Below are 24,536 nucleotides of genomic sequence, written 5' to 3'. Positions count from 1 at the left end.
GCCTTGGCCTAGTACAAAAATTAGAATGAAACCCATAGGCCCATAGCAGATATAGAACAAATATATCATGAATGCAGAAATCCCAACCCAGAGCCATCCATAACACCCCTGTACCAGCCTTACACCATGTGGGGAGACTACTCGACCCACCCAACCGCTACACACCACAGAAATTGCAGCGAAGTTGCCAGATATTGTGACGAAGTCATCAGATACAGATATTGTGGCTAGGCCACCAGAACAGATATATATATGTGGCAAAGCCACCAGATTGCAGCGAGGCTGCCAGATATTGTGACGAAGTCACCAGAACAGATATATGTGGTGAGGCCACCAGATTGCAGCGAGGCTGCCAGAACGCTTCCTCCATCAATATAAACCCATGTCCCATGCAACAGAAATAATATGTCATGGCATACATATACAGAAACAGAACATCATGCTTTTCAGAAAAAAATAATAATAACCCTAGGGGTAAAATCGTAATTTTGCATGCATAAGGGTATTTCAAAAATTATTACCTATTTCTAAGGTTTCATGCTTATTCTAACATTTACCAAGTAATCAAAAGTGCTTACCTTGTCTTTCTACCAAAGTGGGCCTGTTGGCCCATTGGCCCGTTTTCGGCCCATTAAGCCCAAAATTACCGTTGTGCACGAAAATGCACACTCTGCACTCTAATTATCCAAATGCACCATATTCATTGACAACTGTCTCACGAGCGCTCGCACGCTCGCGAGTTCACAAAATACCAACGTTTCGGTATTTTGGCTTTTACCGATTCAGTCTAAGGGAAGGTGTCGTTTACACACCTGGTTGATGACGATTGATGACGATATCTCCCACGCGATAATCGTACAATCAATCACTAACACATTAGACTTACGAATTAACGATAACTAACATAAATCCACGTCAACTAACCCAATCATCACACAAGTTAGTCATTTACACATGAGGGGCAAAATAGTCATTTTACCCTCCAAGGGTAAATCGGTAGTCCTACCCTACAGGGATATTTCGACAATTCTACCCTACAAGGGTACTTCGGTAATTTTGTAAAACGAGGGTAAAACGACAATTCTGTAAATCGGGGGTACTTTGGTAATTTTACAAGTTGAGGGTATTTCAGTAATTTCACAAATTAGGGATATTTTGGTAATTTTACAAACTAGGGGTATTTTGGTAATTTTACAAACCAGGGGTATTTTGGTAATTTTACAAACTAGGGGTATTTTGGTAATTCTACAACTTATCCACTTGGGCCTACGGACCCATTGGGACCACATGGCCCATTTTAGCCCATCGCGGCCCGAAATAGCCGTCCTACTGCTAGAGAAATGAGAAATACGCACCCGTTAAGAGACTGCAGTTAATCCGCGCTCCAAACACTCTTAGCTGACGCCCAACCCAAACGAGCACGTCACAAAGCGAAAAGGATCAGCCAAGAAGGGTATGCCTACTCTCCTCATGGTTTGCTCTATTTAAAGCCAGCTCTCCATCTACTCTTATGTTAGCTTCCCGATGTGGGATCCCTCCATCACCAGAGTTTAAAACCAACACCAACTCTTGTCGTCCCCACAGAGCAAAATAATCAACCTTTGCGTGCCAAGGGATTCAAACCAAAGTCCTCTCACATGCCAACTCACGCCACCACCACTAGGCCATCAACTCATTTGTGTCATAAACCCAACACATTAAACTTTAAAGCGCACCTACTTGCTTCCAGATTTATGGAAAAGAAAAACCAAAATATATTGCAAGAGCCAAGACTTGAACCTTGGACCCCTTGCTTCCTCTATGGCGTCACTTCCTTGTCCCTTAAGTGGCACCACCTTGCTACTACACCACACTCCTTTTTTGTGTCATCTTTTACCCCTTTACTCTTAAAAGCCCAAACGCCAATTGCATCACCTATTCATAAAATTAAATTTTCGAAAACTACCACGGATTTAACTTAAGTTTGGGCCTTCCAAAGGCCCACTAACCTACTAAAATATATATTTTAACCAACCAGAACACACACAAATTTTAAAAATCACAGAAACACAAAAAACCCAAAAATTGGTGCGTTACAGCTCTACCTTCCTTAAAGAAATTTTGTCCTCAAAATTTTACCTGAATCAAACAGATGAGAATATTGTTGACGCATCGCCACTTCTGGCTCCCAAGTAGCTTCCTTTCTGCCATGATTACACCACAACACCTTTACTAGTGGAACTGATTTCCTCCTCAAAATCTTAACATCTCGATCCAAAATTTGCACAGGCTCTTCCTTAAAAATCAAGTCTGTTTAGACCTCGATCTCTGCAACAGGCACGACATGAGTAGGGTCAGAATGATACCGCCTTAACATGGAGACGTGAAAGACATCATGAATCCTATCCAATTCTGGAGGTAGCTCCAACTGATAAGCCATTGGACCCACTCGCTTAAGAATCCGATAAGGCCCAATGAACCACGGACTTAACTTGCCTTTCCTCCTAAACCTTAATATTTTCTTCCAAGGTGAAACCTTCAAGAAGACCATATCACCCTCAGAGTACTCAATTTCCTTGCGCTTCAAATCTGCATATGACTTCTGTCTATCAGATGCTTCCTTCAACCGGTCTCTAATCAACTTGACCTTATCCTCAGTATCTGCCACCAACTCAGGTCCAAGAGCCTGTCGTTCACCCAACTCGGTCTAACAACTAGGTGTACGACATCTTCACCCATACAGTGCCTCATAAGGAGCCATTCGAATACTTGCCTAATAACTGTTGTTGTATGCAAACTCTACCAACGGTAAGTAATCCTCCCAACTGCCTCAAAAGTCGATAACACATCCCCTCAACATGTCTTCCAGAATCTGAATAACCCTTTCTGACTGACCATCAGTCTAAGGATGAAAGGCTGTACTAAAGTGCAACCGCGTACCCAACGCCTCATGCAACTTTTGCCAAAACTGAGATGTGTATCTAGGATCTCGATCAGAAATAATCGACACTTTGGCTAAATTCTGAAGTGAATAATCAGTGCAGACAGGTATGAAATGAGCAGATTTGGTTACCTATCCACAATTACCCAAATCGAGTCATTCTTTGATGGTGTCAAGGGTAACCCACTCACAAAATCCATGGTTACCCTCTCCCACTTCCAAAGTGGTACTTTCACTGGCTGCAAAAGTTCGGAAGGTAATTGATGTTCAGCTTTCACTTGCTGACAAGTCAGACATTTTCCTACAACTTCTGTTACCCCTTGCTTCAATCCAGGCCACCAATACAACTCCTTTAAGTCACGATACATTTTACTCCCTCCAGGATGCATAGCACATAGACCTCCATGAGCTTCTTTCAGAATTGCTTGCCTCAAGTCAAAGTCCTTCGGAATACAAACTCTACCTTGGTAACACAGAACTCCCTCACTATTCAGTCTGAACTCAGAAGTATCCCCATTCTTAACCTGCCAGAATCGAGAAACCAGGGACTCATCCCTCGACTGTTTTTCCTTAATCTCATCCACCCAGGTCGGCCTAACTTGCAGTTCTGCTAACAGACTACCGTCGTCATACAGACTCAAACGAGCAAACATGGCTCTCAGATTAGATACAATTCTACGACTTAGGGCATCAGCCACCACATTAGCTTTGCCTGGGTGATACTTAATCGCGCAGTCATAATCCTTAAGCAACTCTATCCATCTCTGCTGCCTAAGGTTCAGCTCCTTCTGAGTCAACAAGTACTTAAGACTCTTATGATCTGTGTATATAATACACCTTTCTCCGTACAGGTAATGTCTCCAAATCTTAAGCGCAAAAATTACCGCTGCCAACTCCAGATCATGAGTAGGATAGTTAACTTCATGTGGTTTAAGCTGTCGTGATGCATAAGCAACCACTTTACCCTCTTGCATCAGCACACAGCCCAACCCTACATGTGATGCATCACTGCATACGGTAAAATATTTTCCAGACTCCGGCTGAATCAGTACAGGTGCCTCGGTCAGAACTTTCTTCAGCTTCTCAAAAGATTCATGTTGTTTCTTAGTCCAAACAAACGGTACACCCTTCCTTATAAGCCTTGTTAAAGGCGCTGCCATCACAAAAAATCCTTTCACAAACCTTCTATAGTACCCAGCTAAACCCAGAAAACTTCGAATTTTCGACACTGACCTCGGTGGCTTCCATTCCAGAATCGCTTCAATCTTTCGAGGGTCCACCTTGATCCCTTGAGCAGAGACAACATGCCCCAAGAAAGTTACCTCTCTCAACCAGAACTCACACTTACTGAATTTCACATAAAGCTCCTTCTCCCTCAGCACTTTCAGCACAATACGAAGATGCTCATTATGATTCTCCTCAGTTTCAGAATAAACCAGAATATTGTCGATAAAGATGACCATGAATCGATCCAAGTATGGCTGGAACACTCGATTTATCAGATCCATAAATGCCGCAGGTGCGTTCGTCAACCCAAATGGCATAACCAAGAACTCATAGTGACCATACCGAGTTCTGAATGTCGTCTTATGAATATCCACCTCCTTAACCCTCAACTGATGATACCCAGATCGAAGGTTAATCTTGGAAAATACTGAAGCTCCTCTAAGTTGGTCGAATAAATCATCGATTCTCGGCAGTGGGTACTTGTTCTTAATCGTCAATTTGTTCAACTGCTGATAATCGATGCACATCCGCATTGACCCATCTTTCTTCTTTACGAACAACACTGGTACTCCCTACGGAGACACACTTGGTCTAATAAAGCCTCTATCCAATAACTCTTGAATTTGGGCTTTTAGCTCCTCCAACTCCTTCAGTGCCATCCTATAAGGTGCAATGGACACCGGTGCCATTCCAGGCAACAAGTCGATTCCAAACTCAACCTTTCGGTTCGGGGGCAAACCCGGAAGCTCCTCTGGAAAACCATCTTGAAAATCCTTGACGGTTCTAACTTTATCCACTATCAGATCCTCAATTTTCGATTGGCTTACAAATGCCAAATAAGCTCACATCCCTTTTGAATCCACTTCTTGGCTTTCAATGCCAACACCACATTAGACAGATAATCCATACGCTCGCCTATCACTAAAACCTCTTCATCCTTTGTGGTTTTTAACATCATTCGCTTAGCAGCACAATCCAGAGTAGCCCTATGCTTAACAAGCCAATCCATTCCCAAAATGAGATCGAATACTCCGAAAGGTAGCTCCATCAGATCTCCAGAGAAAACTTTTCCTTGAGTTTCTATAGGCACATCTCTATTGAGTTATCTACCCTAACCGAGTGAGCCAAAGGACTTAGTACAGATACTCCACTCACGGTCTCCTCAGAGCGCACACCCAGTAACCCAGATATAGCACATGCAACATATGAATGGATAGATCAACATCTATCAATGCAGTGTACGGCATACTAGAAATCAGAAACGTACCAGTTATGACGTCAGGTGCATCACCCTCCTCTCGGTGACGAACTGCATATACCAACGCCGGCTGATGAGCCTCAGCAAATCCAGCACCCTTGCCAGACGCTCCTCTTCCTCAACCGTTTCCATTACCACCTCTGCCTTGTCCACGTCCTCTCGAAAACTGTGGTCTACCCCTCACTGGTTGAGCAACCCTCTCCTCTAAAACTTGAACCTAATCTGGTTCCTAGGGACAATCCTTAACCCTATGCTCCATAGATCCGCATCAAAAACAAGGACCAGAATGTTTCTGACACTCGCCTATATGCATCTTCCCACAATTCCTACAACCCTGCGGTCTAACAGCATTCATCGGTACTGCTCGAATGGCTCCATTACCCTTGCTCTCTTAACACTCCTGTTCATACCACTTGAAAGTCTTGAATCTCTTCTAAAACGGTTTCGATCTTTCTCACCATTCTGTCTTTCTATATGCTTCACTTCCTCAGCTATCTTGGCTTTCTCCACTAAAGCAGCAAAGTTATGCTCCCTCTGCAGAGAAATCAGCACCCTAAGTTCATCTCTCAGACCGTCCTCGAAGCGTACGCTACGCTCATACTCTGTACCAACAATCCCAGAAGCATACCGGCTCAGTCTCAGAAACTCAGACTCGTACTCAGCCACTGACTTACTCCCTTGGACCATGTTCAGAAATTCTTTCCGGCACGCATCCACATAACTAGCCCCAACATACTTTCCTTTGAAGGCTATCTTAAATAGCTCCCAAGTCACACTGTCAGCAGGAGTTCCATCTCTCACCGTGAGCCACCACTGATAAGCCTCATCCCTGAGTAACGATATGGCTCCCTTGAGCTTCTGCTCTACAGAGCAGTCCAAATCATCCATAATCCGCTCTGTGGCTTCTAACCAATACTCAGCCACATTCGGAGCTACACTAGATACGCCCCTAAATATCTCTACTCCATTGGCCTGGAGCCGCTTAGAAATAGACCCCCAAATTTCGTTTCCCGTACTTGCCCCAACAACCCTTTCTAAAACTTGGAGCATTGCTTGGGACAGAGCATCGTCCCCGGCACCTCGATCATGAGACTCTACCTCCGTTTCCAGTGGTACCGATGCATCTGCTACCGACATATGTCCTGAAGACGAAGATTCAGCCTGAGCATTACCTCGGCTACGTCCACGGCCTCTTCCACGAGCTGCTCGTGTACTCATTTCGTATTATCTGATTAAGAATTTTATGAATCAGTTTAATATTTCAATGTTTATTACAGATGTCTTATGAATAACAGTAATTCAGAGTTTGAGTTTGTTTCCTTTTGAGGTAGCCTAGCTACAGTCTCAGTCTACTTATCAGAGTTTCTATAGTTCCAGTGTTACCCTAACTAAAGTACCATGATAAGGTTTTGTACAAGCATATAATAGATATTTTAGAAACAATCAGAAAGGCTCAGAAAACTTACAGACTTGGGCCGGAGATTCGGTGTGCCACCTTCAAAAAAACCTAATTTTAGAAAACTGATTTTAATATTTAAAATCATTTATAATCAAGTTCCAAAAAAAAAAAAGATTTTCGAAAACCTTTATTCAGTGTTTCTTGACAAACTCCCGTCTTTAGACCCGTTCCACAGCCAAGTTGTTGCAACTTGGCTCTGATACCACTAAATGTAACACCCCAAACCCAGCCTAGACGTTATGGCCAGATCTGACGTGTCACATGGACTTACGACTTAGTATGCATTCGTTGGTTTAAGTGATTGGGATGGTCTTTGCAAAAACAGCGATTGAATGAAAAGCCGGTTTATCAATCTTTAGGCTATCCATCTGTTGTGCTTGTTGAGTCTTGGAAACATTCATTAATTTTGAAAACCCGCGCAGCCTAATACTAGCAGTTTTGACATAGTATAAATACAATCAAAAAATAAAACCATAGCGGAAAAAGAAATTTAAATAGCGGCCTTATTACAACTTAAAACCTAAAATTAAATCAGAATATAAAAATAATAAAAATAAACTAACTTAGAAAAACCAACTTTGCAGATGATGTGGCCACTCCGAATCCCTCACAGCTCTAAGCCCACTATGGTTGGGGATTTCCTGTAGAGATGAAAATAAAGGGTAAGTTCGGTAAACTCAGTGTGTAACATAACCCAATCATATCCCAAAACAGATCAAACCTCAGAGTCAGACTTATCTAGGCCTTGGCCCAGTACAGAAATCAGAATGAAACCCATAGGCCCATAGCAAATACAGAACAAATATATCATGAATGCAGAAATCCCAACCCAGAGCCATCCATAACACCTCCATACCAGCCTTACACCATGTGGGGAGACTACTCGACCCACCCAACCGCTACACACCATAGAAATTGCAGCGAGGCTGCCAGATACTGTGACGAAGTCACCATATACAAATATTGTGGCTAGGCTACCAGAACATATATATATATGTGTGTGTGTGTGTGTGGCGAAGCCACCAGATTGCAGCAAGGCTGCCAGATATTGTGACGAAGTCACCAGAACAGATATATGTGGCGAGGCCACCAGATTGTAGCGAGGCTACCAGAACGCTTCCTCCATCAATATAAACCCATGTCCCATGCAACAGAAATAATATGTCATGGCATACGTATACAGAAACAGAACATCATGCTTTTCAGAAAAAAAAAAATAACCCTAGGGGTAAAATCGTAATTTGCATGCATAAGGGTATTTCAGTAATTATTACCTATTGCTAAGGTTTCATCCTTATTCTAACGTTTACCAAGTAATCAAAAGTACTTACCTCGTCTTTTTACCAAAGTGGGCCTGTTGGCCCATTGGCTCGTTTTCGGCCCATTAAGCCCAAAAATACCATTGTGCACGAAAATGCACACTTTGCAGTCTAATCATCCAAATGCACCATATTCATTAACAACTGTCTCACGAGCGCTCGCACACTCGTGAGTTCACAAAATACCAACGTTTCGATATTTCAGCTTTTACCGATTCAGTCTAAGGGAGGGTGTCGTTTACACACCTGGTTGATGACGATATCTCCCACACGATAATCGTACAATCAATCACTAACACATTAGACTTACGAATTAACGATAACTAACATAAATCCACGTCAACTAACCCAATCATCACACAAGTTAGTCATTTACGCACGAGGGGCAAAATAGTCATTTTACCCTCCAGGGGTAAATCGGTAGTCCTACCCTACAAGGGTATTTTGATAATTCTACCCTACAAGGGTACTTCGGTAATTTTATAAATCAATTGTAAAATGACAATTCTGTAAATCGGGGGTACTTTGGTAATTTTACAAGTCGAGGGTATTTCAGTAATTTCACAAATTAGGGTATTTTGGTAATTTTACAAACTAGGGTATTTTGGTAATTTTACAAACTAGGGGTATTTTGGTAATTTTACAAAATAGGGGTATTTTGGTAATTCTACAACATCTCCACTTGGGCCTACGGACCCATTGGGACCACATGGCCCATTTCAGCCCATCGCGGCCCGAAATAGCCGTCCTACTGCTAGAGTAATGAGAAATACACACCCGTTAAGAGACTGCAGTTAATCTGCGCTCCAAACACTCTTAACTGACACCCAACCCAAACGAGCACGTCACAAAGCGAAAAGGATCAGCCAAGAAGGGTATGCCTACTCTCCTCATGGTTTGCTCTATTTAAAGCCAGCTCTCCATCTACTCCTATATTAGCTTCCCGATGTGGGATCCCTCCATCACCAGAGTTTAAAACCAACACCAACTCTTGTCGTCCCAACATAGCAAAATAATCAACCTTTGCGTGCCAAAGGATTCAAACCAAAGTCCTCTAACATGCCAACTCACGCCACCACCACTAGGCCATCAACTCATTTGTGTCATAAACTCAACACATTAAACTTTAAAGCGCACCTACTTGCTTCCAGATTTATTGAAAAGAAAAACAAAAATATATTGCAAGAGCCAAGACTTGAACGTTGGACCCCTTGCTTCCTCTATGGCGTCACTCCCTCATCCCCTAAGTGGCGCCACCTTGCCACTACACCACACTCCTTTTTTGTGTCATCTTTTACCCCTTTACTCTTAAAAGCCCAAACGCCAATTGCATCACCTGTTCATAAAATTAAAATTCCGAAGACTACCACGGATACCACGGATTTAACTTAAGTTTGGGCCTTCCAAAGGCCCACTAACCTACTAATATATATATATTAATCAACCAGAACACACACAAATTTTAAAAATCACAAAAACACAGAAAACCCGAAAATTGGGGCGTTACATCTTGGCCTTAGCCTAAACAACATTACTTTTAAATTTTAAACAGCACATGAACTAGCAAATTATCATAAAACATTATGACATAAGTTTACATTACTTATGTGTATTCACATATCAAGTATATGGCTAAGTATATTTAAATCATCCAAAACTTATTCTTTTCCATGTTTTCAATAGCAATTCAAATCTAAGAATTTGCCAATCTTTACCCTTTTCTCATAACCATTGAGCCACAATTCAAATGAATAAAATGGAGCATATCACAATTCATTTTGACCGAAAAGTCTAACACATAATCATCAACCAAATTTATTATTCAATCACTGTTCAAGTTATATAACATAATATATTACCAAACCATTAATAACATTATTATTCCATATTAATTTCCATAATGATCATGAACTCACAATTTTCATGGATTCAATACTCAATTGAATTTTCATACATACCTGTACCATCTCCTACCAATTTCTATACATACCTGTACCATCTCGTACCAATCTCATACTCAATCACATCTTTCATTTACCCGTTGAACTATATGGAGTAATATTGGTTACTCAGGAATCTCACACACTAAGTTCCAATACATAGCCGAAGCTAACTCAATCACGCACACTAAGTGCCAATGCATAGTCGAAGCTATCTTGATCTCGAACATTAAGTGCCAATGCATAGCCGAAGCTATCCCGATCTTGCACACTAAGTGTCAATTAATAGCCGAAGCTATCTCAAATATTTTTGTACAATTATACTCATCAACCATTCAATATAAAGCATTAAAACTCAATTATAATAATTGTAACGCCCCCACGCCTGAAACCATCACCGGAGTCGAGCTTGAGGGGTTACCGAATATAATTTATCAAATTAAGAACTTCAAATCATTTGTTTCTACATTCACAGCTTTCTAACTACCCGCATCACAGTTACAAGAAAAATCATATCTCGAGTTACGAAACTCAAAATCAAGATCTGTAAATTTTCCCTAAATCTAGACTCATATATCTATTTAGTAATTTTTTATAGAATTTTTGGTTGGGCCAATTAGTACAGTTTATTAGTTAAAATCTCCCCTGTTTCAGGGTTTGACTTCTCTGACCTCTGTGTATTACGAATTAGATATCTCTCTATATAGAATTTCAATGACTATGAGGTTTATTTTTATTAAAACTATACTCAATAAGGAATCTTTACATATAAATAAAAACTTCTAATTATTTTTGTAAAATTTATTATGAATTTTTAAAATAAGAACAGGGGATCCAGAAATCACTCTGGCCCTATTTTACAAAAGTTTAAATATCTCATAAAATGTAATTTATATGCCTGTTTTGTTCAATCCACATGAAAATAGACTCATTAAGCTTCAATTTCATAACTTTCTCATCATTTAGTTCCATTTATACAATTTTTAGTTATTTTTCAAATTCATGTCATTGCTGCAGCAATATTCTATTTTAAGGCAAGTTTCATCTTTCCATGAATTTTTATGAACTAGATAACCTATTAAACTTCCATAATATCAAACATGATCTAAATTAGCCATCACCATGACTTATCAATATCAAACATTTTCTCAACCAATCATGGCTATATCATAAAATTATTTACACAAAATAAGTATATTGCTATACATGCCATACTTAAGTTTTACAAGCTATTTACCCAGATGAAAGTCCTTTAGATAGTGTGATCGAACCTTCGACCCGTCCCGATTCTCGAGCTGGCTTGTTCAAAACTACAGGAAATAAAGAGGAGGGAGTAAGCATAAATGCTTAGTAAGTTCATATGTAAATAACAAGTAACATAACAATACAAATATACCAAACAACTTTAGCATGGTATCACCAAAACATATATCACATTCCTAAACATCATTCATCATCTTACCACCTTATCGTTGTTGTATCTATTTTCAACCCGAGGGTTAAGAACATACCTGTCCAAAGTGTCCATTTCACAACACTTACCAAAACGTCGCTTGCATCTTAAGTGTTCTTCCATTTCACTAGAAATTCACCCGTTGAACACATCGGAATACAACTCGGATACACGGATAATTTGCACATAAGTGCCTCATATGTAATCAAGAAATCATGTAACCCGCCTCTAAGTGAACTCGGACTCAACTCAACGAGTTCGGATGCCTAGTTACATCTCACGAACTCGGACTCAACTCAACGAGTTCGGACATTCGCATCCATAAGTGAACTCGGACTCAACTCAACGAGTTCGGATGCTCAACCATCCTAGTGACATGTCACTTGTATCCTAATCTATTCCTAAGGTTCAAACGGGCGTTTTCCTCGATCACACATCTTTGCCGTCTTCCACGGAATATCGAAATCGATACTTCGGTGATAGTTCATACTCATCAAGTAATTCACATAATTACATATTATTCAATAATAACCATAAAGCATAATATTTCATGATAATAATCAGCATCATATCATATAAACAACATTAAATTGCTTAAAATGACAATTATGTTACTACATTTACACATGAACTTACCTTGGTACCAAAATATAAAGATTTTGCAATTTAGTCCACAATCTTTTCTTTTCCTCGATCGCGACTTGAATCTCGTTTCTCTTGATATATAATGCCAAATTAATCTTATTTAATACATACATTCATCAAAACATCATTTAATACGAACTTTGAAAAAATTACACTTTTGCCCCTAAACTTTTGCATGATTACACTTTTGCCCCTAGGCTCGGGAATTAAACTTTATTCCTTATTCTTATGTTTTATAACATGCTGATCATTTTTCCCTTCTATGGCAACGTCAAATTCTTACTCTAACATATACTTGTGACTATTAGGCATTTTTGCCGATTAAGCCCTTTTACTCGTTTTCACTCAAAACCGAGTAGCACAAGTTGTCTAACATAATTTAAAACCCCATATTCTATCATAAAACATCAAAATACACAAATTTCACCTATGGGTATTTTTCCAAATATAAACCCTAGGTTGAATTATTGCTAACATAAGCTTAACCGAGCTACCGGGATTCCAAAAACGTAAAGAACATTAAAAACGGGGCTTGGAATCACTTACTATGGAGCTTGGAAGCTTGAAACAAACCCTAACTATGGAGAACCCTTGAAATTTCGGCCTAATGAAGAAGATGGACAAAAATTGGCTTTTAATTTTGTTTTTAATTCATTTTAATAACTAAATGACCAAAATACCCTTACTACTAAACTTTCCAAAAATTCCTTCCATGTCCTAATTTTGTCCATGAACTTAAAATTGGTCAAATTCTATTTAAGACCTCCTCATTAATATTCCAAAACAATTTCATACTAAAAACTTCTAGAATGCAAGTTTTGCAACTTATTCAATTTAGTCCCTACTTTCAATTTAAGCACTTTAGGCATAGAATTTCATCACGAAATTTTCACACAATCATGCAATCATATCATAATCATCAAAATAATTATAAAATAATTATTTCTATCTCGGATTTGTGGTCACGAAACCACTATTCTGATTAAGCCCTAATTCAGGATATTACAATAATGCTTATTAACATACAAACTTACCTGGCTAAGTTGTAGAGATACCAAAGTTTAGGGGCATTTTGGTAATTTTTTCATTTTCATTGATTTTCAACCCGATCTTGATCTAAATTAATAATTTTATTCAATAAATTAATTTAGACAGTAAAACACTTCATTTCATACAATTTGGTCATTTTTACATTTTTACAAAATTGCCCCTAAAGTTTTACTTTTATGCAATTTAGTCCCTAAGCCCAAAACATGCAAATTAACCATTTTTAACACAAAACCAAGCTATCCAAATGTTCATAGTATCCAACACAATCCATTTATGCAACAATTTCACATTAAATCTTTGTACTTTTATCAATTTGACAAATTAGTCCCAAATAAAAAAAAATTCATCAAAATCACTTAACAAATTACTTTTAAATATAAATCAACATTCCAAATTCATCATCTAACATAAAAAATCACAATATTCATCAATGGAAACTTTCAAAATCTTTAACAATTTTGAAATCGGAGATACGGGCTAACTAGATTACGAAACAATGATCTCAAAAATGTAAAAATTATTAAAAACCGAGACGAAATGGACTTACGTACAAGCTAGGCAAGTTGGCCGAATATTTGAGAACCAAAAATGGTTTTTATTCTTGCCATAATCGGCTAAGAATGAAGATGATGAATAAAATCACCTTTTGTTTTATTAAAATATCATTTAATAATCTATTTACAAATATGCCCTTTAAAAACTTTATTAATATCCATTATACCAAGCCATAGAATTCCAGTATCAACATTTATGGGATAATTACCACTTAAGGACTCCCAATATTTAATTCCATAGCCATTTAATACCTTTAACTAATGGAACTCAACTTTTACGCTTTGCGCGATTTACTCCTTTTTGCTTAATTAGCAATCGAAACGACAAAATCTTTCAACGAAACTTTAATACCATCTTATTTCCACTCCGTAAATATTTATAGGAATATTTATGACTCATTTTATAGAAACAAAGTCCCGATTCCTGATTTTCTAAACCCACTTGACCTTAGGGTTATATCACTTGAACTTAATAAATCGCTTATAAAACAAAAATCACGATATCAAAAACCTTTTTAAAATCACAATTAACTCATAAATATTAAATATAATATTTACAAACCTACTCATCGGATTTGGTAGCCCCAAAACCACTGTTTCGATTAACCTTAAAAATTGGTTGTTACAGTAACTTTGTAAGCCTGAATGATATCATGGTTATTATTCACGATATTACGAGCAAGTACGATGGATATGTCATGTGTCTATGAGAAAGAGTCCCGTTTGAACCTTAGGAATAGTTTAGGATATAAGTGACATGTCACTAGGAATTAAAAAATCCGAGCTCATTGAGTGGCTCGAGTTCGTGATGTATATATGAGAAATCTGAACTTGTTGAGTTGGTCTACGTTCATGATATATGTGAGGCGTCCGAGCTTGTTGACTGGTCTGAGTTCATAATGGATGCGATACATGTAAATTGGTTCTGGGTGCTGGTCTTGTGTGTTCTACCACTAGCAAGGTAAGCTTGAGTGGTTCAGATACCTGACAGCTTTTGTAAGCAGCCCGTGTAGTTAATTCCTGACCGATAGCCTATATGAGAAACCCCGTGAATAGCTCCATCGCGAGCGTTACATGTTATGAGGTAGCTTTGGCTACGAATGTTTATATGGCACTTATGTGCAAGTTTTCTGCATATCCAATAGTATTCCAAGTGATCAATGGGTAATGTAATGGATCATGTGATGAAAGGCCTAAGGAGGACATGTTAAGGAAGTTAAGATTATATGCTGAATTACGAGTTGGTATAGGTATGTACACTAAACTCACGTGTAATGCCTTGATATATAATGTTTCATGATAAAGAGGTATATGGGTGATAAGTGATTCAAAGGTTTTGAATGATAAATAAACTTATGTTTATGTTTATGATTATGTTTATTATGTCATCATATGATAGTTATCATGAAATTGCACTAAAATAGTTTAGGACAGCAGCAGTAGTCCGACTTTGAAAGTTCACCAAAAATTGTGGGAATCGAGTTTGGGCTGAATAAGAGATGCAATCAAAGCTTATTGAGTCTATTTTCATATTAAGGAACCGTTGTAAGCTAAAGTATTTAACATTATCAGATATTTGAATTTTTGTGAAACAAAGTCAGAATGATTTCAGAATCCCTGTTCTAATTTGGGAAAATAATTAAAAAATTGTAAAAAAAATTATGGGTTATAATTTATATTCTTAAAACTCTTAATGAGTTTACTTTCAAAAGAAACAAACAGGAACATCATCTGAATCCTATACTAAGAGATAATTAATTTTTAGTGAAAAGAGATCAGAACTGTTAGACAGTGAAATAGGGGAGAATTTACAGAATAAACTATACTTATTGGTAGACCAAAAATTATAAAAATTTTATGGTAAAAAGATATGTGAGTCTAGGTTCAGGAAAAATTAACGGATCTTAATTTAGAGTTCTATAGCTCAGGTTATAAATAATTTAGCGACTAAGACTCGAGTAGATAGCTTGACTGGAATATGAGCAAATAGTGGAATTATGTGTTAATTCGATTGTGTTACCCTAAGAATATGTTATAAGAATTTGGTAAAAGCATGTTAATAAATTCTTCATTATTTTCGTACGGGCTTACTAAGCTATAAAGCTTACCCCCTCCCTTTCATTTCTTTAGTGTTGTCAGATTAACTCGGGTTTGGAGATCGTTGGAGGCAGCATCACACTATCAAGCCATCACCTTTGGAGTGTTAACATGTATATGTTAAGCGTACACAAGTGAGTGGCATGTATAGGGACTTAATTTTTATGATAGATGTTGTTATGATTAGCCAAATGTATTGGCTTATATTGGCTCATTGTATATAGCCAAGAGATGTGACTTCTAATGATTGTGGCTTGTAAGCCTAGTTATCCATGATAAGTTGTAATGCTTGTGATGCGATGATGTGTTTATGCTTGTGGGACATGCATGATTGGTGTTAAGACATATGTGTATGATAAATGCTTCATGACCAATCGAAATGGTCACAGCCTTGAAGTAATTGTATGATATGGAAATAAGGCGATGATGTTTGAACATGAATGCTTGATGTTTAAAGGTGGAGCTAAGGCAAAGCCATGAGGATGATGGGCCACTAGATATGAATATGGCCTCTGTGTAACACCCTCACCTGATCCGATCATCGGATACAAGTAAGGGTGTCACAATTGAATCGGGTTATTGTACATACTTAGAACTCATTAACTTTTAAATTTAGACTATATTACCTATTTATTTTTAAAAACCCTATACAACAGAGATTATAAAATTTAAAATACAAGTTTATTGTCTTGACTTCAAACTCTAGAGGAACCAACCAGTTACAACATATTCACCCCTTGGTGAAAGCTAAAATGGTACCCCCATTATCGTATGTGCATGACACCTTCCTAACGAAACTTCTTGGTCTCATACAATCTGGTTGGGTCCCTCCTCAAGTTCCTTATCCAAGGAATCTTACAATCATAGGTCAAACCCTTGTAAGTTCGAATGAACTTAGTTTCTACATTACACAACTCATAGCCTCCTAGCCAGGGTTCAAATAAATAATACTAAAATAGAAATAAACACCTTGCTTGTTTGGGGAAATTTCTTTCAATATGACCCGATAATTTTTTATTTACCTCCGAGCTTTTTCCATGGTGGATAGATCATTAAGAAATCCTTTCCAAAACCATACTCGTCTAATGTTTCTATAATGACCCAAAATTGACCTACACGTTATGGTCGACTCTCGGAAGTTACGTTAACAACGTTCGAAATCATTTTCTTCTTTACTTAATGAACATAACTAGGTTTTAGTTGTTTTTATTGAAAACTTTAAAATTTAAAGATTGGGTGATTTTGTTTCTTTGGAAATATTTATTAAAACATAATTACATGCAAAAGGAAATATTTTATCGTAATGTCGTTTAAATTTATTTAAATCAAGAAATTTACATTTTTATTATTTATTAAAATGGTATTGGGTAAAAAAATCTTTCACAACAGACTTTCAAAATTACTTAGAAAATCATGAGTTATAATTTTGTTTAAAACCAAGTAAATAATAAATAATTTGGATAAACCCGATAATGTAAAATTTTGGAAATCTCATCAGTTTACATGCATGCATGACAATTTTAAAGTTGTAAAATACAGAAACACCCAAATAACATCCTAATAATTTATTAACTCATTTATTAAAAACCATCTGAGAGGTTCCATTGTATGCTGAATCCAAGCCCTAAGCTTGAGTTATTATCTAAAAGATTATGAAACTAAAGTAGTGAGCTTTTATAGCCCAATGCGAGTCTTTTAACAAATAAATGGCAATAAACACATAGTCGTTAATCAAGTAAATATTTCATTTTATGCACATGACCATGGCAATGTGGTTTTTATAAAAACAATTATGCAGGTTTATTTAAAACATCCTACCCATCATCGCTATACTCCTCAATCGAGTTTCCCAAAACTCGTCCATCCAAACACTCTAATTTGTGAACAGTGTCACAAGTGATGCAGACAGTGCTACTAGTATTATGGTCTAGCAACCAATAATGCATGTAACACCCCTAACCCATATTCGTTACTGGATTAGGGTTTCAAAGTATTACCGAACAAATGAAACAATTAAATATACATATCATACATGAATATAAACAAATCATACAACAATCATCCATATGCATATAATCCCTAAATAGAGCCCTTGAAACCCTAGAAATACATTAGAAATGATTCGGTACCAAATTGGAAACAATTGATAAGTATAAGAAAAATTTAGAAAAATTTGGTTGTAAGGGTTACACAACATTATGCCTAACATGGCTGAGAGGCACGCTTGAGTCTCAGGCCATATAACAATTGAATTAAGGACACACGGTAGTGTCCCAACTCGTGTCCTCACCCGTGTAACTCTATGAGTAGGGTCACACGGCCAAGTCACAAGCACGTGTGCCAGGCTGTGTAACTTTCGAAATAGCCCCACACGCCCATGTGCCAGGCCGTGTGCTAGGCCGTGTAACTGCCTAACATACATGCATTAAAATCTACAGGGGACACATGGTTGCATCCTAGGCCGTGTGTCACACACGGCTAAGTCACAAGCTCGTGTCTCAAGCTGTGTGAGCATGAATTTTCCCAAAATCAAACCATTTCCATCACCAACACATGCATTTACCTAAAGACCTTTAGTGCATATTCTCAAAGCATCTAAACCTTACCAAATCATGCATATAATTACCAATTCAATACTCTCAAATCAATCAAACAATATGCCATTTCAAGGTGTGACAACCCAATTTCGGTGAAATCAGAACAGTGGTTTCTGGAACACAAATTTGAGCCAAAAATAGAAATTTATTTTATTTTATTTTACGATTTGCATGATGATAGGAAAGTCATACAAAGATTTTGATACAAAAATTTTACCGATTTTGTGTTTAATTAGGAAAAAGGACTAAATTGCATAAAATGCAAAAGTTGAATTCTAGTAACTATAGGTATCAAAAATTTATGGAATTCAAAACTTGGGGTCCTTATAAGGTAATTAGACCGTGGAATAGTGGTTAGTTGATAGATTAGTGACTCATCCATGGAAAAATTAGAAAAGGGTAGGGATTAAATTGGAAATCACTAAAATTAAAAGATATTAATTAAAAAAAAGAAATTAACATCTTTTCTATTCATCTTCTTCCCCAAGAAAACTTTCCAAGCTCAATAAGGTATGAAATCAAGTTTCGTTTTTAATGATTTTTGTATTTTTAGAATTGGGAAATGCTAATCTCTCTATTTAGGGGATTAATTTGAAAATATAACAAAGTGTAGAAACTTTTCCATGGATGAATCTACTGTATATTTGAAATTTATGGTAGAAAATGAAGGTTTACTCATAGATAAACAACTTTTACAAAGCATTTTTTCGTGAAAACTAGGTTTAGGGACTAAAATGAAAAATGGGTAAAACCCATGGAAAATTTGGAAATATATTGGAAATGTGTGTCTTAAAAGTTGTATATACATGTTAGTTAGTCTTGTAAAGAGGAATAGATTACATGGATTTCATTATTGAGCTAAGGGACGAAATCAAAATTTATGAAAAGAGTAGGGGTAAAGTGGTAACTTTGCCTAGGAAGCAGCAAAATGCAAATGTATGTGAAATGTTATAAATAAAAAGTTGAATTATTAAATATAGACCTGGAAGGCCAACTACGAAAATATATCTATGGAAACAAAAGGTTTCGGAATAGTTGGAACACAAAATCGAACCATTGTCAAGGTAAGTTCGTATAACCTAAATATGTGATTTGATATGTTGAATTGAATTGTATGTGTTGTGATGAGTGATGTATGAGAGGATATACTGAGTAATGTTGCTAAAATGACATATTTTGATTGAATGTTGAATTTTGATGGAATAAGGTGATTGCTACAAGTAAATGTGATGTATAAAGGATTTAGCCCAGACAGGTAATCTAGACTTAGCTCATTAGAGTATATGTTATAAAAAAGGATTTAGCCTGGACTAGTAATCCTATGATATGAAATGTGACCCGGGGGTGCTTTTTGTTATGTGCCTTAATAGGCACCATTGACAAGAATTGGTATATTGATATTTAGTGTACTAAAAGTATACCACTTGAGTGTCCATTAAAATTTCAATAGTTCATCGAAAATGATGTCTGAATATGTAAAGGTGAAAATTGTATGGAAGTTATGATATGATGAGCTCATCTATGTATACTTGATATTTATGTGATGTTATGTAACTAACAAGTTTGATGGTGTGACACCCCTAAAGTGACCCTAGTCGGAAAGCGGTTTCGGGACCGCTAAACCGAGTCACCAAATTATTTAAATATGATATTTATTGTCTAAAATATGTGAATATGAATGTGTGAAAGTTTTAAGCTTCGATTTAGTCGACTGCATGTGAATTCAGCTAATAGGACTTATGTGTGACACTTTTGAAATGTGATAGGTTAATCTATAGGATCTATTAGTGCATGTAATAAAAGGGTGGACTTGCATGTCAATTTCCCCCTTAATTTAGTAGTGGCCGGCCATGACAAGGAAGGAGGACAAAATGTTATGGGCAAAACATGTCATAAACATGTTATGTTAGTGATTTATGTTAGGAAAAATAAAATAAGGAGTATGGGATACAAAATATATGCCTTTTATATTAATAAATTAAATGTTAAATGAATAAATAATATGAAAGGTGAACTTATATTAAAAGAAATGGGTGATAAAAACAAAGTTGGTTCATCTTTTTCTTCCTCCATTGCCGTACCTAAAGAAAGAAAAGAAGAAATTGAAGTTAAGGCATTTGGTCACCTTTAAGTGGATTAAGGTATGTTAATGCTCTATCATTGAAAATCTTTGTATATTTGGAGTGGCCATCAAGTATAGAAGCTAGCTCATGGCAAATGTTTTTTGTAAAGTTATGAAGATAACATTCGGTCATGGATGTTTGTATTTCTTTGATGTCGTTTTTGATGCTTTAGGGTATTGAGGGTTGATTATAGATGAGGTGAGTTTCTTGATTAAAATTTGATGGATGTTAAGCTAGTTAGGCAACCAAAGGTTCAATATTTTTTTTTTTGTTATGTGGTTATATGTGCATTTCGGCCATGGTCTTTGCTTAAATTTGAGATTTGTAATGTGATTTTCCTAAATTGTCTATGAATTTTTGGTTGTTGATTTCATGGTAGTGGTATATTGAATCCATGATTTGAATCCATGAAAATTTAGTAAGGTTGCATTCGGCAACTTGCTTGGAATTATGAAATGATGTCCAAAATTTGTAATTCATGCTTAAATATTGAAATAGAGCTTACAATTAATAGAACCATGTAATAATTGAGGATTTTATGTGTTAAATTTTGGATGTTGGAGTTTTAGCTTTGAAATAGTTGTTAGATGAGTTATAAAGTACTAAAAAAATGGAAAGAGAAAGAGCTTAAGGCATGGTTAGTATTCGGCCATGATGAGAAGTAAGAAAATGAATGTTGTGGTTGAGATGATTGAGGTGGTGATCTCGAAGCTAAATGTTATAAGGAATAAGTGTATTTCTTGCTAACCAAATTATAATATAATCGAATGTGGTTTTACACAATAGTGATGTGATAAGTTTAAATTTGGTTCATTAGCTCAAGAACTCAAGGAAACAAAGTCGGATCGTGGAAAAAGGGAAATTGGTCGAATAGTCGGAATTGACGTACATTAGCGATCAAGGTAAGTTTTAAGTATTAAAGCCTATAATGTGATTGAGTATGATATGTTAAGCACATATTAAAAGAATCATAACTCTATTGTAAATTTTTATGCATATAGCCTAATGGCTATTATGAAGTATAGGTAAGTTATTGATATGAAATGTTGCCAAATGGATATGATATTATGAAGTGCTAAAAGGATATGTCAGAAGAGTAAAATTGTGATAAACCTGCTCAGGACAGCAGCAGTAACATGAATTTAGAAAATCACCATAAATTGTTGGAGTTGAATGGAAGGCTGAATAAATTATGAAATTAAAGCTTAATGAGTCTAGTTTCTTATAAAAGAAACCGTGTAAGAAAATTTATTTTCGATAATGAGATATTTAAAGTTGTGTGGGACAGTGCAGAATGACACTGTAATCCTCTGTTCCGTTTTTAGAAAATCATTATAAATTGTACAAAAATGGTTATAAGATAAAATTTATATGCTTAGACTCCTTAATGAGTCTAGTTTCAAATGAAATCAAATACAACACATTTTGAATTCTGTAAAATGAGAAATCTGATTCATAGTGAAGAGTGGTCAGATTAGTCAAACAGTGAAACAGGGGAAACTTTAAGAAAAATCTGGTATTGATTGGACAAACCTAAAATTCTGGAAATTTTATGGATGGAAGATATACGAGTCTATATTCAGGAAAAATTAACGGAAAGTGATTTGGAGTTTTGTAGCTCCAGTTATAAGTGATTTAGTGACTATTGCTCAGGAAAAACAGCTTGTGCTGAATTTGAGATTGTGTTGTAAACCCTGATAAACTTGTTCTAGTTGCTCATAAGCTATTGATTAAACCCATACGTGAATTCTAAATTGTGATATTGGAAAATGATAGATGTAGATTCAGCCAAGACAGTGTATATATGTGATAAGGCCTAATGGCCGATGTGATGAATGTGAAAGTGTATATGTGTGATAAGGCCTAATAGCCGATGTGATGAATGTGAAAGTGTATATATGTGATAAGGCCTAATGGCCGATGTGATGAATGTGAAAGTGTATATATGTGATAAGGCCTAATAGCCGATGTGATGAATGTGAAAGTGTATATGTGTGATAAGGCCTAATAGCCGATGTGATGAATGTGAGAGTGTATATATGTGATAAGGCCTAATAGCCGATGTGATGAATGTGAAAGTGTATATATGTGATAAGGCCTAATAGCCGATGTGATGAATGTGAAAGTGTATATATGTAATAAGGCCTAATGGCCGATGTGATGAATGTGAAAGTGTATATATGTGATAAGGCCTAATGGCCGATGTGATGAATGTGAAAGTGTATATATGTGACAGGGCCGAGTGGCCAACGTGATGGATGTGAAAGTGCATAAATGTGATAAGTCCCGAAGGGCATTTGTGTCAGTACTATATCCGGGTTAAAACCCTGCAGGCTTTATGCGAGAATATTATCACTGATTAATGTCCGTAAGCTTTGTGCTCGTACTATATCCGAGCTCTAAAGACCCGATGACTACGTGTGGGAATTTTGTCCGGGTAAGACCCGATAACTTCGTGTGGAGATTATGTCCGAGTAAGACTTCGTAATAAGAATTGCTTATAAATATATTCAATGCAAAAGGTTAAACAGGTATGTACTCCAAGTTTATATGTGAGCTTGATTTGCACTAAATCATAAGGTAGTTATGTGATGCATACGAGAGCAATCTATGAGACTATTCCTATGATTATGTGACATCGGATCAGTGTGAGAGGCAATGTGAAATCATACGATATATCTATGTCACATGAGCTCACTTTTATGTGAAAGTTTATCTGCCTATTGTATATGATGAGATGTGTATATTCGGTAAAGGGATGGTATGCCCGAAGGAAGAGTGAAATAAAAATACGAACAACTATGTTATAATTTGATTGTTATCTGTTGACACTGCTTAAAACTTACTAAGCATTGTAATGCTTACTCCGTTTACTCTGTTTCCTCTGTTTTATAGATCTCATTGCGAAGCTACAGGCTCGGGAATCGTCAGCAACTAGTCACACTATCACTATCCACTGTTTGGTACTGCTATGTTTTGGATTATCTTATGGCATGTATAAAATAGACTAGTGGCGGAAGAATATTTTGGTTAATGTATATAGCCATGCGAAAATGGCTTATATATGTTTGAGCATAATGTTATAATCATTTGGTATGGAATGGTTAATCACTATCATAATTTGTGCTATTTATGCTAAAAGGGCTAGTTGAATCATGGAAACTATGAAATAGGTAAAGTCTACCTTAAAGGCAGATGCTGGCAGCAGCAGTGATGTAGATTTGGAAAATCACTAAAAATAGTATGATTGGAATTAAATAATGAATAAATTATTTAAACGAACCTTGATGAATATATTTTCATAGGAAAGTAACGAAACGATCATATGGACAGTATGTTAAGAGATATTCAGGTTCTCGTGAGACAGGGCCAGAACGGTTTCTGGATTCCCTATTCCAATTTTGGAAATTCATTATAAATTAACCAGAGATAATTAGGAGTCATTCCATATATTTACAGATTCCTCTCTGAGTCTAGTTTCTATAGAAACAAACGGAATCAGTATTGAAGCTCTGTGCAGGGAGATATCCAAGTCGTAATGCGCAAAGGTCAGTGTAGTCAATCCCTGTAACATGGGAGACTTTGACTAATAAACTGTACTAATTGGCCCGACCAAAAATTCTAGAAAAAAATATGTAGATGACCATATGAGTCTAGTTTCAGGGAAAAATTACGAAACTGATTTTCGAGTTGTGAAACTCAAGATATGATTTTTAAGGTGACAGTGTCGCAGTTAGCCAACTGCCTGGAAAATTTTAAAATGGACTGCGATAATAAACGAATTTAGTCTGTGAACCCCTCGTGTCCGACTCCGGCAACGGTCTCGGGTACGGGGTGTTACACCTTACCTATTCCGGCGACGGTTACGGGATAGGGGTGTTACAGATGGAGTGT

Source organism: Gossypium hirsutum, chromosome A02 (genome assembly GCF_007990345.1).
Source record: "Gossypium hirsutum isolate 1008001.06 chromosome A02, Gossypium_hirsutum_v2.1, whole genome shotgun sequence".
In the NCBI taxonomy this organism is placed as follows: Eukaryota; Viridiplantae; Streptophyta; class Magnoliopsida; order Malvales; family Malvaceae; genus Gossypium; species Gossypium hirsutum.
Note: the sequence above shows the minus strand (reverse complement) of the source record.